At 46.6% G+C, this 16,003-nt stretch overlaps 1 protein-coding gene across 3 annotated transcripts in view; it reads left to right on the top strand.

The window, feature by feature from the left end:
• Nucleotides 1-16,003, top strand: part of LDLRAD4 (low density lipoprotein receptor class A domain containing 4) — a 430,850-nt gene that overhangs the window by 54,053 nt on the left and 360,794 nt on the right. For all 3 annotated transcript variants that reach the window (XM_024235957.3, XM_054537609.2, XM_054537608.2), the window contains exon 2: nucleotides 5,313-5,396. The gene's annotated coding sequence lies outside the window, so the exon portion shown is untranslated. The remainder of the gene's footprint in view (nucleotides 1-5,312; nucleotides 5,397-16,003) is intronic.

Here is a 16,003-nt window from a genome sequence, read left to right as displayed (position 1 = left end):
GGGTTACCATGACCGCTGGCTCTTCACTGAGGCCAGACTCAGTGAGTGCAGATTCCTGGTGCTGGCCGGTGAGGCCCCAGGAAAGACACACCTATGGTCAGTGTATCTCGGCTTCAATTTACTCAGAATAATGCAGCCCTGTGAGAGAGAGAGAAGCTAGGGAGCTGTGGTGCATCAGCTAGTAAAGATGTTAGAAAATTGTCAAAACAAAAACGATGTGTCATTTACAGGTTGAATGCATGAATGAATGCACACGTGCATTTTATGATGTGAAACTGTCCCTGGTGCAAAAATCAGGTGGGTTACTGCATCTGTGGTGATCGGGTGGGTCCATCTGCAATGTTTCTGAAAAAAGCATCATAAAGCAAGGTTGGTTTTGGGAAGGGTGCCTTTCTTTTCTATTTCATATGTCACCAGCTGCTTTGTGTGTTTTCTGTCCCGTTATGATTTTCCTGAGATGGCTCTTCACTCTGTCTCTGGGCCTCCTTGTGTTTAATTTATTTTTTTGAGACAGGGTCTCACTCTGTTGCCCAGGCTGGAGTGCAGTGGTGTGATCATAGCTTACTGCAGCCTCAAACTCCTGGGCTCAAGAGATCCTCCCGCCTCAGCTTCCTGAGCAGATAGGACTACAGGCGCGCACCACCACATCCAGCTAATATTTTCTTTTTTATAGAGACGGGATCTTGCTATATTGCTCAGGCTTGTCTTGAACTTAAGCGATCCTCCCACCTTGGCCTCTCAAAGTGCTGGAATTCCAGGTGTGAGCTGCCGGACCCAGCCCCTTGTGTTTTAAATGGCTCTGCTTCCCAGGACCCAGCCACCAGCTGGAGTGAGTCCTGCTCCGCAGAAAGGCCGGAAGCCTGCGGCCAGGCTTCTCTTCAACTTTTGCCCAAACAAATTTCCCATCTTCCTTTACCTTAAAGAGAGAGTGAGAACACTGTAAAGATGAAGAATAAGTGCACCTGCTTCCCTTCGGGGTTTTCCATCCTCCAGCCCCTTGTGCAGTCCTGTCCTGGTGCAAGGGAGGTACTGCCTGTCCCTTTTCAGGAGTTCTACCCACTCTGCCTCTTCTTGCTCTGTTTCTTAGGGGCCCATGGCTCACAGCCATGTCTGGGACGTGTCATTCAGGAGGTGGTTTGGGGTTAGTGAGATCGGCAGCCCCACAGGACCCTGCTGTTGGAAACCCACGTGTGGATGCCCCGATGCCTGGTGCCGCAGGGTGTGGCGTGTGAGGAGCTCAGCCAGTGCCTTCGCTTCTCTCCTCAGCGAGTGGCTGTGCTTGCTGGGTCTCCTCGGTGGCTTCCTCTTGAATGAACCTTTCTTCTGAAGGCTTGATTTCCTTGGGGGAGGCTTAGTGTTTCTGCTAAGCCTTCTTTCTTGGAGGCCTGGGCTTGATGTTGAGTTGTGTTTGGTGAGGTTATGGAAAAAGCCTGTGTTTACTAGAACAGAGGGAGGAGGCCTGAATGGGGCATCAGGTCTGTCTTTGTGCTGTGACCTGGAGCCGTTGATCTCTTGGGTGGACCTGGGGAGGGGTCAGCCAGTGACCCCTCCAGTTCCCTGCTGGCCCCTACACAGGGGATGCTAAGCAGCAGGTCAGTGGCTGTTTTCACAGCTAGAGAGTTAAAGTTATGCTGAAAAGAAGAGGTGAGTTTGTTGCAGTTCTCTGCCTCGTGTCATGGAACTGCTGTTTTTAGTTTTCCTTGGCTTGGGTGTGAGAATCCTGCTGCCTGCGAGGCTAAGCATGAGGGAGAAAGCATGGAGATGATGATCACGTTTGCTGAGTGATTGATGAAGAAGTGGGAATATATCATACAGTCTGAATATAGATTTCAGGCGAGTGTGACAGGTTTCTGTACTGAATAAAGTTTTTCTTTTGTACTCTTTTAAGTAATTGTATTGATTTAAATATTTTCAGATATCACTGTTATTAAAAGTAGTCCTTTCGGAGTGTAAAATAGACACAATGTTGGGTAGCAGGAACTGTGTATGTGTTGAATTATTATTTTCAACAGAGCTTAAAGTCTTGCTTAAAATAGTTAAAAATCATCAGTTTAAAAACAGAATATCTTAAAGAGCTGGGCATGGTGGTGTGCACATGTAGTCCTAGCTACTGGGGAAGCTGAGGCAGGAGGATCATTTGAGTCCAGGAGTTTGAGACTGTAGTGAGATATGATTGTGCCTGTGAGCAGCCACTGCACTGTAGTCTGGATACCATAGCAAGACCCTGTTTCAAAAAAAAAAAAAAAAAAAATCCAAAAAAAATTTTGAAACAGGTTGCCAGGAAATTGGATTGGCATTTTGTTTTAGAATTAGAGCCTGGTCATTTGACCCGTACAGGTTTTGTCACTTTAGTTGGGAAGGAAAGATTTATTGATACTAATGGAAAATTAAAAATGAGTTACAAATTCTTACTTTGGAAATTCTCTTAGGGAGCTTTTTGTTTTTAACCTTGAACTGTAGATAGCTAGATGCCAGAGAAGTGGCAAGGATATTTGACAAAAGTAATAACTACTGAGTGACATTTTAAGCACTGACTCAGGTTCACTGGTAAAATGAAATCAGTGCTGGAGAAGTTGTGCGTTCATTCTTTTGGGGTAGAACATGAAGCCAAATATCTTCAACCTATTTTCAAATTCAAAGCTATGGGCTCTGCTCTGAAGGTTTGAATAAGTTCGGTTGCTGTGGCCTTTTTGTGACTAGACACTGACAAATCATAATTCTATTACTTTGGCTTGTTTAAAAAAATTTTAATAGCACAACAAGGTGACTATAGTCAATAATAACTTAATTGTGTATTTTAAAATTAAAGAGTGTAATTGGGTTGTTTGTAACTCAAAGGATAAATGCTTAATGGGTTGGACACCCCATTCTGCGTGATTTGCTTATTTCATATTATATGCCTGTATCAAAACATCTCATGTACCCTGTAAATACATATATTTACTATGTGCATACAAAAATTAAGAATAAAAAAAAAATGTTAAAGGCCTCCCATGTGCCACATACTCTGCAAAGTGTTAGGGATGCCAGGATGATGGGGATGTGGTTTTTGGCCACAAGGAGCTCAAAGTTGAGTAGGAGAATGAATTTCCACTTTTGGTAGATGAGGCAGGGCAGAGGCCTGCTCTAATGTGCAGTTGTGTATGCATTTAGTATATGCATATATGCTTTATATTATGTACCCCATATTTAATTACTAAGTTATTTTATTTATTTATTTATTTTGAGATAGGGTCTTACTCTGTTGCCCATGCTGGAGTGCAGTGGGTCGATCTTGGCTCACTGCAACCTCAGCCTCCTGGGTTCAAGTGGTTCTCATGCCTCAGCCTCCCGAGTAGCTGGAACTGCAGGTGTGCACCACCACGCTCAGCTAATTTTTGTATTTCTTGGTAAAGACGGGGTTTCACTGTGTTGGCCAGGCTGGTCTTGAATTCCTGGCATCCTGATCCACCTGCCTCGGCCTCCCAAAGTATGGGAATTACAGACATGAGCCACCATACGTAGCCTAATTACTAAGTTACACTTATCAGTTTTCTGTTGCTGTGAAACAAATTATTATAAACTTAGGAGCTGAAAACAGTACTCATTTGTTATCTCACAGTTTCCATGGCTCCAGAGTCAGGCATGGCTTAGTTGGTTCTCTGGTCAGGCTGTAGTCAAGGTGTTGGCCAGGCTGTGTTCCCATCTGCAGGTTTGAGTAGGGAAGAATCCACCTCTAGGCTCATTCATGTTGCTGGCAGAATTCATTGACTTGTAACTGCAGGACTGATGTCCCTATTTCCTTGCTGCTTGTCAGCTGGGGGCTGCTCTCAGGTCCTGGGGAGCCCCTGTAGTGCTTTGCCAAGTGGCCCCTCACAGGCCCCATCACGAGGTGGCAGCTTGCTTCTCCAAGCCAGCAAGGGAGTCTGTCACTCCCTCGTTGCGGAGATGGGATCCTATGTAGGTCACCTGGTGTGGGGAGAAGCATTCTTTGCGGTATTCGGTTGGGTAGAAGCCAATCACAGCTTCCACCTACACTCAAGGGGAGGGAGTTGTACAGGATGTAAGCAATTTGGGGAGTCACCTTAGAATTCTGCCCACCACAGTACCTTTCTGGTTATTTCATGGACTTCCGTTCCCAAGAAATCTGAGCGTTTGCGTCCTAGGAAGACTGGTGAGAGCAGCCCCAGTGGAGGAATAAAAACTAAGATCTGGAAAATCAGCAGTGGGTTGTTTTCATCTCTCAGCAGGCAGGAAACAGGAGGAGAAAGGAATGTCTGTAGGCTCCCAGCACTGATGGGAAGGAGGTGTTTGGCTAGGGTAGAGCTCTGCAGGAATCTCCCAGGCTCCTCTAGCAAGGTGCAGCCGTGTTTTATCCGGCTGTCTTTACATGGGCTGATCACTCAGGAGTGGCATATGGCAGGAGCACGCTTTGGGGTACGAGCCTCCTGGAGAATGAACTGCAGCACACAAGCTAGACAGATGGTGGCTTAGTCCCCCTTGGACAAGAGTGCGTCCTGCACACTGGCAGGCGGGGTGCTGAGAGGCGCTTGTGGTGTCTGAGGCCGAGCTTTGCTGAGTTCACCTGAAACTGCTTTGTGAGCTCGAGGCGGTCACCCAAGGATACCCGGCGCTCCACCTGGGATGGTGCGATGCCCACAGAGCATGCTCACTCAGTTGGGATGGGGATGCCAGTGACAGGTTGTATGGAATGGACAAAATCGGAAGCACCAGCTGGGAGGACACTCTCCTAACAGGATGGTAGGCAGGCAAAGGCAGCCTTGCAGGCTGAGTCACAAACGTTACCATCCCAGCAGTGTCACTGCTAGAGGGCCTGCCTCCTCCATGAAATCAGACATGTATTTCAGGAGAGGAATCACTGGGGCCTGCCCGCCTTAGGTGGACCCATGTTGTCTTGAGACTGGATTGTCGTGAAAGAAGATGGTCTTTTCACAGCCTTTAGGGTGTGTATGGATTTTAAGAAGACCAGTCCAACAGGGATACTATCTGTTATTTGGCCTTTCATCAAAGAGGAGGCCTGTGCCTCTGCAGGAACAAGTGTGTGTCCTTTGACAGATGAGGACTCGGTGCCCCTGTGGCTGAGTGGAGGCAGAGGGGGATTTTGTCCCAGTTTAGTACTTCTGTGCTGTAATTCTTCTCTCTTCCTTCCCTTTATTACTTGATGCCTATTATTGCATTTTTATTGTATTCATTTTGATATTTATGCCTCTTCTCGTGACAGCCCTCAAATATTTAACCATTTTTGAAACTTGGGAGGGGGACACACAAGAAGAAACAAATGGCTCACAGAAGTTCTTCGTCTTTCTTTCTAGTGGTTCAAGCTCTACATTCGTGACATCAAACCTCCTGTTGGGCCATTTCCGAGAGCTCCCATCAGTTTCTGTATAGTGTAAAAGGTAAGTGGAACTACTTGTGACTGTTCTTTGTGATGATGTCTGGGAAGCAGAGCTTGTCGCAGCAGGAGCTGCTCTGCGATGGTGGACCTGTCTGGCTGCGTTTGTTTTGACAAGGGTGCGCCTCATTTGTGTGTTTCTTCTTTGGGGCTGAATGTCAGTGGCTGGGGCTTGGGTATCTATTCACAGTAGAAGCTTGGGTGACACCTGTGTGTTTTCAGAGCCAGCCCTGGTGGGGGACAGTCAGTGGCAGAGCTGGGAGGTGCCCAGAGACCCCCACCCGGCATGCCAGCGTCAGCTTCTGGCCTCAGGATGCCCTGCTCCTCTCGACGCCATGTTTTCTCAGTTCATCTGTGATTTTAGTGATGCTTATTCTGTCTCATTGTCAGGCTTCACTTGATGTTAAAGAATATCAAGTGAAGAAATACATGAGAATTTTCAGGAAGGTAAGACATTCTATAAAATATAAGGTCCATTTTTTTTCTATATTTTTAATGTGCCTGGTGGTGGGACTCATTGCTTATGGGAAATCCCTTTCTAGAATGTGAGCCTTATGAGGGCAAGGACCTCCCTCTCTCCCGCTTGTCTTCCTTCCTTCCATTTATTTTTTCTTCAGGCCTAGAACAGTGCCTGCAGTGTCAGGAGCTCGATAAAACTTTTGGCAAAAGAAACAACTTGATGAGGAATCCGCCCCGAAGCTCTTGGAGCATAACCCAGCCTTTTCCTTTCTGGTTGCTGTTGGCAGCAGAGGAGGCACCTGGAGAATCCAGGAGGATTTGCGGTGCTTCCTTGCTGAGGCACACAGACCCTGGAATGTAAATGGACTTTTTACAGTTGGGTGCAAAGCAGTATGCATGGCAGAGCAAACCACGCCTGGGTTCTGTGTGGGGGCAGCTCCTCCACTGCTGAGCTCATGTGTTTCTCTCCTCTCTCCTGAGTGGATTTCGTGCCCATTCGATTGGCTCTCGGGAAGCTGGGGTGGAAAGAGCTCACGGGGAACACCCAGACCGCACGCCTCATGGACGTTCAGTGACTGACTAAGTGCTTGTTATTCACACGATCCCTTTATTAACCTGACAGAACAGCACGGTGTTTGAAAATCCCTGCTCTTCGCTGGCTTGGTGGGTGTGGAGGAGCCGTTTTTCTTCCATCGTTTGGCACACCCACCGCCAGCTTGAAGTGGGCGGCGGCAGCGCCTCTCTACCAGGGCTGACAAAGGCGTGGGTGCAGTTTCATTTCTCTTTTATTGTCTCAAATACAGTTGCCATTGAATTGACCCACCAAAAACTAGCACTGTCTTCAAGTAGAATTTTACTAGGTAGCGGAACACACCACTGGACTATGCCCCCGAAGACTGAAACTTGAGTTACAACATTTCAGCAAAAGTAAAAAGAATTCTTGCAAATGACATAAGTATCTGATTTTCCCCCTTATGTGGGGTTACCTCACTCATCAATTAGTTTAAGCAACTTTCAAAATTGGTAATGGAAAACTTTGTCTTGACTGTACTGGTATATGTGGATTTTAAATTAAATACAGAGCTACGTTGTTTCTCCTGAAAATCAGAGCAGCTAAAGAAGAAATCACTGTCTCTGCAGAACTGCATGGCACTTCATCATCATGGGCAATTTTCAAGCACAGACTTAGATTGCGAGGCGTCGTAAGAACTTTCACACCTCTAAAATAGGTTCTTACAGCTGACTGTCCTGGAATTTATATTTGTTCTGTTACTTGCAAAATTGTGTCCCTTAAGCAGCTCACAGCTGGACTGTGAGACATTCCTAAGAGCTGATAAAATGGACAGGTGGTATTGCCTTCTTCTGCTGTCTGTCTGATTGCCTGGAAGGGCCCAAGGAGGCCTAGAGCTTTGCGTTAACTGCAGGATGTGCCTTTCTCCTTGTACAGTGGATTTATTTGGACTTGGTTTTAAAATGCAGCCTGGTCCCCATGTTTAGGTTGTTATTAAATGCACTTTTGAGTTTTTCCCTCCTCGATGAATCTGAAAACATATGCCCTTGCCATATTGCATTTGTGTGGGGAACTCAGAAGCCACAGACCTTGGGTCGAATTCTGGCGTGGTAACTTTCATTCACTTTGTTACCCTGGCAAGTCCTAACCCTCTGTGAGTCTCAGCTTTTCTCATCTTTAAATGGGATAATATTTATCTCATGGAATTACTTTGAAGATGCCTAATTCAGCATTCCATGCACAGTCGTCACTCAACAACATGTTGGCTGTTATTTTCCACCCTAATGCTGGCTTTCTGCTGTGATCTGTGTGCTGGGGGGATTGGAGGAAAATAGCAGAGGTCCTGCTCTGTCTGTCCTCTTTCAGGACTACGGAAGTTTGCTAAGGAATTTCATGCGGCATCCTGCTGGAGCATGTGGGGGAGTGCTGCTGACACGATTAAGCACAAAGCCACTGGGGTGCGGGCAAAGAAATCATTAATTCAGGCTCCCCGCACCATTCCCTGACCTCCGCATAAGACAATGCAGCCTCAGACTGAGATCTGGCTGGCTGTCAGCACAGACTGGAAAGGCGCAACTGGAGAAAACTCCACCTCTCTTTTGGTTTTCTTCTTGGTCCTTAAGGGATCTGAAGGCACCGGTGCAGACCAGGGACCATGTGGATGTCTTCCAGTGTGAGACCAGTGGTCCCTGTGGGGAGACACACTGAAACAATGAAAAAATAACCTTAGACCCAGGCAGTGCATCCCGACCTGAACTTCTATCTTTGCTCAATTTAAACTTTTTAAGGTAAAATCAAAGAGGACCAATAGTACTGGGAGAAGCAATCATTACCTTTGAATATAGGTCCCTGCTGTCTACACTGGTAAATAGAGTCCTGCTTATTTTCACCAGATGTGTGTATAAAGTGATCTTTGGCACCGTGCAGTAAAACAGATTAACTCCTGAAAATGTTATCAAACAAAAGGAGTTGGAATCCCAGCACTTTGAGAGGCTAAGTAAGGCAGGAGTATCACTTGAGCTCAGGAATTTGAAACCAGCCTGGGCAACATAATGACACCTCAGCTCTACTAAAAAATCAAAAAAATTATCTGGGCCTGGTAGCTCATGCCTGTGGTCCCAGCTACTTGGGAGGCTGAGGCGGGAGGATCACTTGAGCCCGGGAGTTTGAGGCTGCAGTGAGCTATGATCATGCCACTGCACTCTAGCCTGGGCAGTACAGCGAGATACTGTCTCCAATCCCGCCCCCAACCCCCGTCAAAAAAAAAAAAAAAAAAACCACAAAAGACAATTGGAGTTGTCATGTGAACGACCATCTTATGCTGGGGGCTCCTAACTTGGGGAGGACTGAAACTCGGCCTTGAAGGTGGTTCCTGCAGAGAGGGTGCCCCGAGGTTTCCCACCTGCATGGGCAGTGGGGAAGCTGTGGGTCAGAGCCTCTGTTGGCCTTTCAGGTTGCTATCAGGGAAGTGACACCAAGGTGGCCAGTGCTGGGATCCTGGGAGGGATCCCAGGTTTGGGGGTTCTAGTTCAGGGGTCTCCCTTGGCTTCTGAAAGAGTTTCTGAGTTCTTCAGCCTTATTTGGGACCCCTCTCTGTGTCTCCCATGTCTCCTCTTACCCCGTCTCCTCCCAGCCTCTGTCTGCCCAGCATCAGGGGACTGGAATCTGAAGCTCCATCTCACCGTTGTCCCCGATTCTTCCACTTTAGGGTTGTATTAGTCCGGATTCACACTGCTGGTAAAGATATATCCGAGACTGGGAAGAAAAGGAGGTTTAATTGGACCTAACAGTTTCGCATGGCTGGGGAGGCCTCAGAATCATGATGGGAGGCGAAAGGCACTTCTTACATGGCGGCAGCAAGAGAGAATGAAGAAGAAGCAAAAGCGGAAACCCCTGATAAACCCATCATATCTCATGAGACTTATTCACTATCATGAGAATAGTATGCGAAAGACTGGGCCCCATGATTCAACTACCTTCCCCTGGGTCCCTCTTATAACACGTGGGAATTCTGGGAGATACAAATCAAGTTGAGATTTGGGTGGGGACACAGCCAAACTCTATCATCCTGCCCCCGCCCCCTCCAAATATCACATCCCCATATTTCAAAACCAATCTTGCCTTCCCAATAGTCCCCCAAAGTCTTAACTCATTTCAGCATTAACCCAGAAGTCCACAGTCCAAAGTCTTATTTTAGGTAAGGCAAGTCCCTTCTGCCTGTGAGCCTCTAAAATCAAAAGCAAGCTAGTTACTTCCTAGTTACAATAAGGGTACAGGTATTGGGTAAATACAGCTGTTACAAATAGGAGAAATTGGCCAAAACAAAGGGGCTACAGGGCCTATGCAAGTCCAAAATCCAGCGAGGCCGTCAGATTTTAAAGCTCCAAAATGATCTCCTTTGATTCCAGGTCTCACATCCATGTCACACTGATGCAAGAGGTGGGTTCCCGTGGCCATGGGCAGCTCCACCCCTGTGGCTTTGCAGGGTACAGCCTTCCTCCTGGCTGCTTGCACAGGCTGGCATTGAGTGTCTGTGTCTTTTCCAGGCACACGGTACAGGCTGTCTGTGGATCTACCATTCTGGGGTCTGGAGGATGGTGGCCCTCTTCTCCCAGCTCCACTAGGCCATGCCCCAGTAGGGACTCTGTGTGGGGCTCCTACCCCCCATTTCCCTTCTGCACTACCCTAGCAGAGGTTCTCCATGAGGGCCCCGCCCCTGCAGCAAACTTTTGCCTGGGCATCTAGGCATTTCCATACATCTTCTGAAATCTAGGTGGAGGTTCCCAAACCTCAATTCTTGACTTCTGTGTACCTGCAGGCTCAACACCATGTGGAAGCTGCCAAGGCTTGGGGCTTCCACCCTCTGAAGTCATAGCCTGAACTGTATGTTGGCCCCTTTAAGCCACTTCTGGTGTGGCTGGGACACAGGGTACCAAGTCCCTAGGTTGCATACAGCACAGGGACCCTGGGCCCAGCCCACAAAACCACTTTTTCTTTCTGTGCCTCTGGGCCTGTGATGGGAGGGGCTGCTGTGAAGGTCTCTGACAAGGCCTGGAGACATTTTCCCCATGGTCTTGGAGATTAACATTAGACTTCTTGCTATTTATGCACATTTCTGCAGCCAGCTTGAATTTCTCCTCAGAAAATGGGTTTTTCTTTTCTATTGCATAGTCAGCCTGCAAATTTTCCAAACTTTTAGGCTCTGCTTCCCTTATAAAACTGAATGCCTTTAACAGCACCCAAGTCACCTTTGGATGCTTTGCTGCTTAGAAATTTCTTCCACCAGATACCCTAAATCATCTTTTTCAAGTTCAAAGTTCCACAGATCTCTAGGGCAGGGGCAAAATGTTGCCAGTCTCTTTGCTAAAACATAGCAAGAGTCAGTTTTGCTCCAGTTCCCAACAAGTTCCTCATCTCCGTCTGAGACCACCTCAGCCTGGATTTTATTGTCCTTATCGCTATCAGCATTTTGGGCAAAGCCATTTAACAAGTCTCTAGGAAGTTTCAAACTTTCCCACATTTTCCTGTCTTCTTCTGAGCCCTTCAAACTGATCTGATTTCTGCCTGTTACCCAGTTCCAGAATCACTTTCACATTTTCAAGTATCTTTTCAGCAATGCTCCACTCTACTGATACCAATTTACTGTGTTAGACCATATTCACCCTGCTGATAAAGACATACCCGAGACTGGGAAGAAAAGAGGTTTAATTGGACTTACGGTTCCACATGGCTGGGGAGGCCTCAGAATCATGGCTGAGGGCAAAAGGCACTTCTTACATGGCGGCAGCAAGAGAGAATGAGGAAGGAGCAAAAGCAGAAACAAACCTATCAGATCTTGTGAGACTAATTCACTATCACGAGAATGGCACAAGAAAGGCCCTCATAATTCAATTACCTTCCCCTGGGTCCCTCCCACGATATGTGGGAATTCTGGGAGCTACAATTCAAGTTGAGATTTGGGTGGCGACACAGCCAAACCAAATCAAGGGTTAAGAGTGGCATTGAGAAAATCAGAAATGCAGCAAGGGCATCAGGGATGCCAAATGCCCTTGTTTATAGTTTGGATTAGAGAATGCCAGCCTGCAGGAGGAAAGGCCCACGGTGGGAACACCACTTTCAGAGGTGGGAAAGAGAAACTTGCCACCTCTGCCACTTCTGTCCATGGCCTGGGACCTGGGCCTTGTCTCCACCTGCTTGTTGGATTCTGTCTTTCTGTGATTAGAGTTTATTAGTTTCTCATCAAGCAGACCTGTGGAGTCATATGGGATAAATACTTTGACGCTTTGCTTTAAACTCAAATGCGCTAGCAGCTCCGTCAGTTCATGCCTAGCACGGCATTGTCAAACTGCTAAAAAGCTAGCAAATTTTCCACCTAAAATTTTGTGGGGGAGGCCAGGGTGGGGGATGTGGGGAAAAGATGTAAAAATAAATCCTCAGATTCTGGGTTGCTTGGTGGCGTGTGTATTTTTCTGTGGTGCGGGAGGTTAGAAATAGCATTGCTTTTTATGGGATTCTCAGCAGCAGCTTGAAAATTTGGCTTTGAGGGTTTGGTCTCCCTGTGTGGGTGAGGTGACTCCTGCAGCACGGTGTGGGGGGCAGAGCACCCCATCACCTCCCTGTCCGTTTTCCGCCTTCCTGCCCCTGCTTGAGGCCACCCGGATGAACTGTGCTCGAGTGTGAAACACACTTTGCCAAGGTCAGGTTCCTGAGATGACTTGCCCGTGGCAGCTGGTGCCAGTGTTAACAGACTGCATCGCAGCAGTCCCCATAAGTCACATCAGTGCATCTGTGAGGGCAGTCTCAGGGAGGGGCGTCCTTTGGGGATGTGGCATGTCGGATGGGCTGTGCCTCTCAAGCCGATGTGAGATGACCTCCCCTTGACGTCCTGACATTGATGGGGGGCGTGGGCTGCCCTTTCAAAGAGAGACCTGAGGGATTCTTGAAATTTATTAGAGTTATATAGTTCTTACAAATGGAGGGAGGTTGCAGTGTCCCTCTCAAGTGCAAATGTGAAGCAGACAGGCACTGGGACAGTGTTTGTAAGCCCCAGGGGCCCAGGGGCATCTGTGAATTCCTTGAAATGTTGCCAGTTCCTGGGGAGAATGCCAGGGCTTTGATAGGATTCTTAGAAAGGTTTTGACCCCCGGAAAAGGTTAAGAGCGCTTGCAGTGGAGCACAAGGTGTGTGGTTCATTTGGCTTGGGGCAGTCACTTCAGCGATGGTCAGATTGGAGGTGTCATGAATGGGCAGAGGGTGACATGGACAGGCTTGCCAAGGACACTCAGGGGACAGGACTGTGTTGTCAACTGTGTAACTTAACATGGGCGCCATTGGAGGTGTCTGCTGGGCTTTTCCTTTGTAGGCTTTCTTCTTGAACTTCATATAATATTTTAGAGTTGGCATGCTTCCTGCAGGAGGCTTCGTGGCAATGCTGGGTTAGCTTAGTGAGCTCAGTGCTTGGGAGAGGGTCCCGCTGTGCACAAGGGGTCTGGGGTCTGTCTGCTTAGCCTGACACTTTAACAGTTTCCCTCTTTTTCTCCTGGGATCTGGTTTGCTGGGGCTCTCCACATTTTTCCATGTCTTTCTTGAAACTCGGGGGTTGTGGTAGGGAAGTCAAGGCTGCACCCTTGTTAGAGAATGGTGGGGGAAACTCAAGCCAGTCCTTCAACTCAGCTTTCACAGCACACTGTTAACTTTGTTTCTCAAACTTTTTGTCCCTTAAAAAAAAAAAAAACTGTGGTAAGATATACATAATGTGGAGAAGTTGGAACCCTTGTGTGTTGCTGGAAAAAATGTAAAATGGTTCAGCTGCTATGGAAACAGTATATTTTAACCATTTTTAAGCATACGGTTCTGTGGCATTAAGTACATTCACGTTGTGCAACCATCATCACCATCCATTTCCAGAACTCTCTCCATTTTCCCAAACCAAAACTTTGTACCCATTAAACATTAACTCTACATGCCCTCTCCAACCGCTGACACCCATGGTTCTACTTTCCGTCTCTATGATTTTGACTGCTCTACATACCTCATAAGTGGAATCATGCAGTATTTGTCCTTTTGTATCTAGTGTATTTCACTTAGCATAAAGTCTTCAGGGTTCACACACATTGGAGCCTGTCTCAGAATCTCCTTCCATTTTAAAGCTGACTCATATTATGTTGTCTTTGGAACAGGAAGAGGAGAGCTAGAGATAAAGTTGGAAAAGAAAGTTAGGGCCAAACTATAGAGTTTTGTTATTTATTTATTTTTAGAGACAGGGTCTTGCTTTGCCACCCAGGCTGGATGGAGTGCAGTGGCACAATCATAACTCACTGCAGCCTCAACTTACTGGTTCAAGCAATCTTCCTGCCTCAGCCTCCTGAGTAGTTGGGAATACAGGTGTGTGTCACCATGCCCAGCTAACTTTTAAAATGTTTTGTAGAGATGAAGTCTCACTATGTTGCCTGGGCTGGCCTCGACCTCCTGGCCCCATGAGGTTTTGAATGCTCTGCATAGATTATCCCATATGATGTGGGAACCACTACACTTTTCAGAGGAGACAGTGTCATTAGATGCGTGTTTAGGAAGCTGAGTCTGGTGGCTGAGGGTGGGAGTCAGTGGAGAAGGAGACGGAAGCTGAGAGAGCCAGCCAGGAAGGACAGTGAGGAGCTGTCCCTGGCCTGGGAGACAGGGCCTGAGCTGAAGCAGCAGCTGTGGAGAAGAGGCCTGGGGTAGAGGGATCCATGCGCCGATTGTGTTGGTAGCTGGAATGTGCAGGGCAGGTGGGGCAGAAGGTGGATTGCAGAGCGACTTTTGGGCTTCAGTCTTGGGTAAAGAGAAGGTGGTCTGAGCAGAGACAGCAGCCTAGGAGGTGGCGCTCACTCTGAGTGGAGAGCCTGGACTAGCCGGTGTGGCTGGATGCGTCTGGAGGGCAAATGGGAAATGACTGGAGATTGGCTAGAAAGCAGTCAGGCTGGGAGAAGTCACCACACACGGAGACTTGGTGTCACCCGCAACGGCACAATCCCCACCAGGACGTAGAGGAAATAAGAAAGCAGCCCTCTGGAGAGCAGGAGAAGTCTGCAAATATCTTAGTATATCTTTCTATGAAATACTGTCCTATAAAATACAGGAAGATACACTCAGATGTCTTGATCTTGGTGCTGTAATGACATTTATTATAGTATAATCAGGATGATCTGTTCTGTTATCAAGTTTTTGTTTGTTTTTCATGATTTTTCAAAAAACAGTTGTTACGCTTTTTAACGTTTAGCCCAGGCAGGAGGATCACTGAAGGACATGAGTTAGAACCTTACTGTTGAAAGTAAGGTTGAAATGAGTTTGCCTTCTGTATCTCTTGAGTTTTATCTGATAAAGAGAAACTACCCGGTACTTCCCTTTGGAGAGTGGGTGCAGGGTGGGGACATCCTCTGGATAAGTAATCGGCTGGTGACTGCGACGGCGCCACCCTATGGTGTGGGCTCCTGTACCCTTCTCCACTGTCTGCCCTCAGGTTATGGGGCGGGGTGGGGGGTGCCCAAATTCTTATTCCTACACTCTTCTGATTTCACATTGAACTTAGTGTGGATGGATGGAGAGAGAAACACTTATTATGAGGATTGGATTTAGTCCCAGTTGAAACCTGGTAATCAAATATTTATTTCAGGGAAAATGCAAGTAATTAATATAAGCTTCCTACAATTTAGAATAATTAATGGAAGACTGACTAGAAAATACTGACATTGGTTCAATACAGAGAAAAACGTTAAAAACCTTATCTCACAAGAGGCAAAGACATTAAGGCAAAATGTACCTGCATAACTAGTTTTAATTTAGTAATTTGGGTGTTTAGGTATTTTTAGAAAATCTCATATAAACGTAGAAGCCATCAGATAAATGACCAGATGCTACTATCATCCTCTCCAAAGTGATCACTCTATTCCGTGAAGAAGGTGGAATGGGAACAATTACCAATTTGTATTCCTTTCACATTTCGAACTGAGGATTTACTTCTGTAGTAATCCTAATTGTAATATTTGGGTGGTGGTTTTAATCAATAAAATGTCTGGCAGTTTTATAATCCTCCAGATAAATGTAATGCAGAATGAAATAGGCAAATGTCCCAACCTCAACTTCAGGTGAATAAAGGAAAATGATATCCTTTTAGCCACCTTCCATTAGCTTAGCCAAAATTACACTGATAAAGGTCTCTTCCCTGTTTAAAGGACGTGTATTGAAACTGAAAGATTATTTTAGCTATCCATATTAGAGTTGTTTATATTAAAATTGTGTCAAATTTATAGTAAAGAAAAATTTAGTTGATAATAGGACCAGATACACAACTTTGGCTATTTCAAGTTAAAATATTGCTGAAAAATACAATTTCAACAATCTAAAAATAATCTGTAAAGGTGTTAGCACAATATAGTGACTATGAAAGAAAAGCCATGCAGAAGTCACTCTGCAAGGTGAGTCACGGGGCCACGGTAGCAGCCCCGCAGACCATGGCAATTGACCGCACCTTCTGCACTGTGATGACACCCCCGAAGCATGAGGACCTCCTGATATGACTGTCCTACTTAGAAGCACTTAAAACACCACCTAGAAAAGAAATGAACAAGCACAGAGCTTTGGCAGGAGAACTTAGACACTGTGGA

This window comes from Pongo abelii, chromosome 17, assembly GCF_028885655.2.
Source record: "Pongo abelii isolate AG06213 chromosome 17, NHGRI_mPonAbe1-v2.0_pri, whole genome shotgun sequence".
Taxonomy (NCBI): domain Eukaryota; kingdom Metazoa; phylum Chordata; class Mammalia; order Primates; family Hominidae; genus Pongo; species Pongo abelii.
The sequence above is the reverse complement of the archived record's forward strand: the minus strand, read 5'-3'. Positions and strand labels throughout refer to the sequence as shown.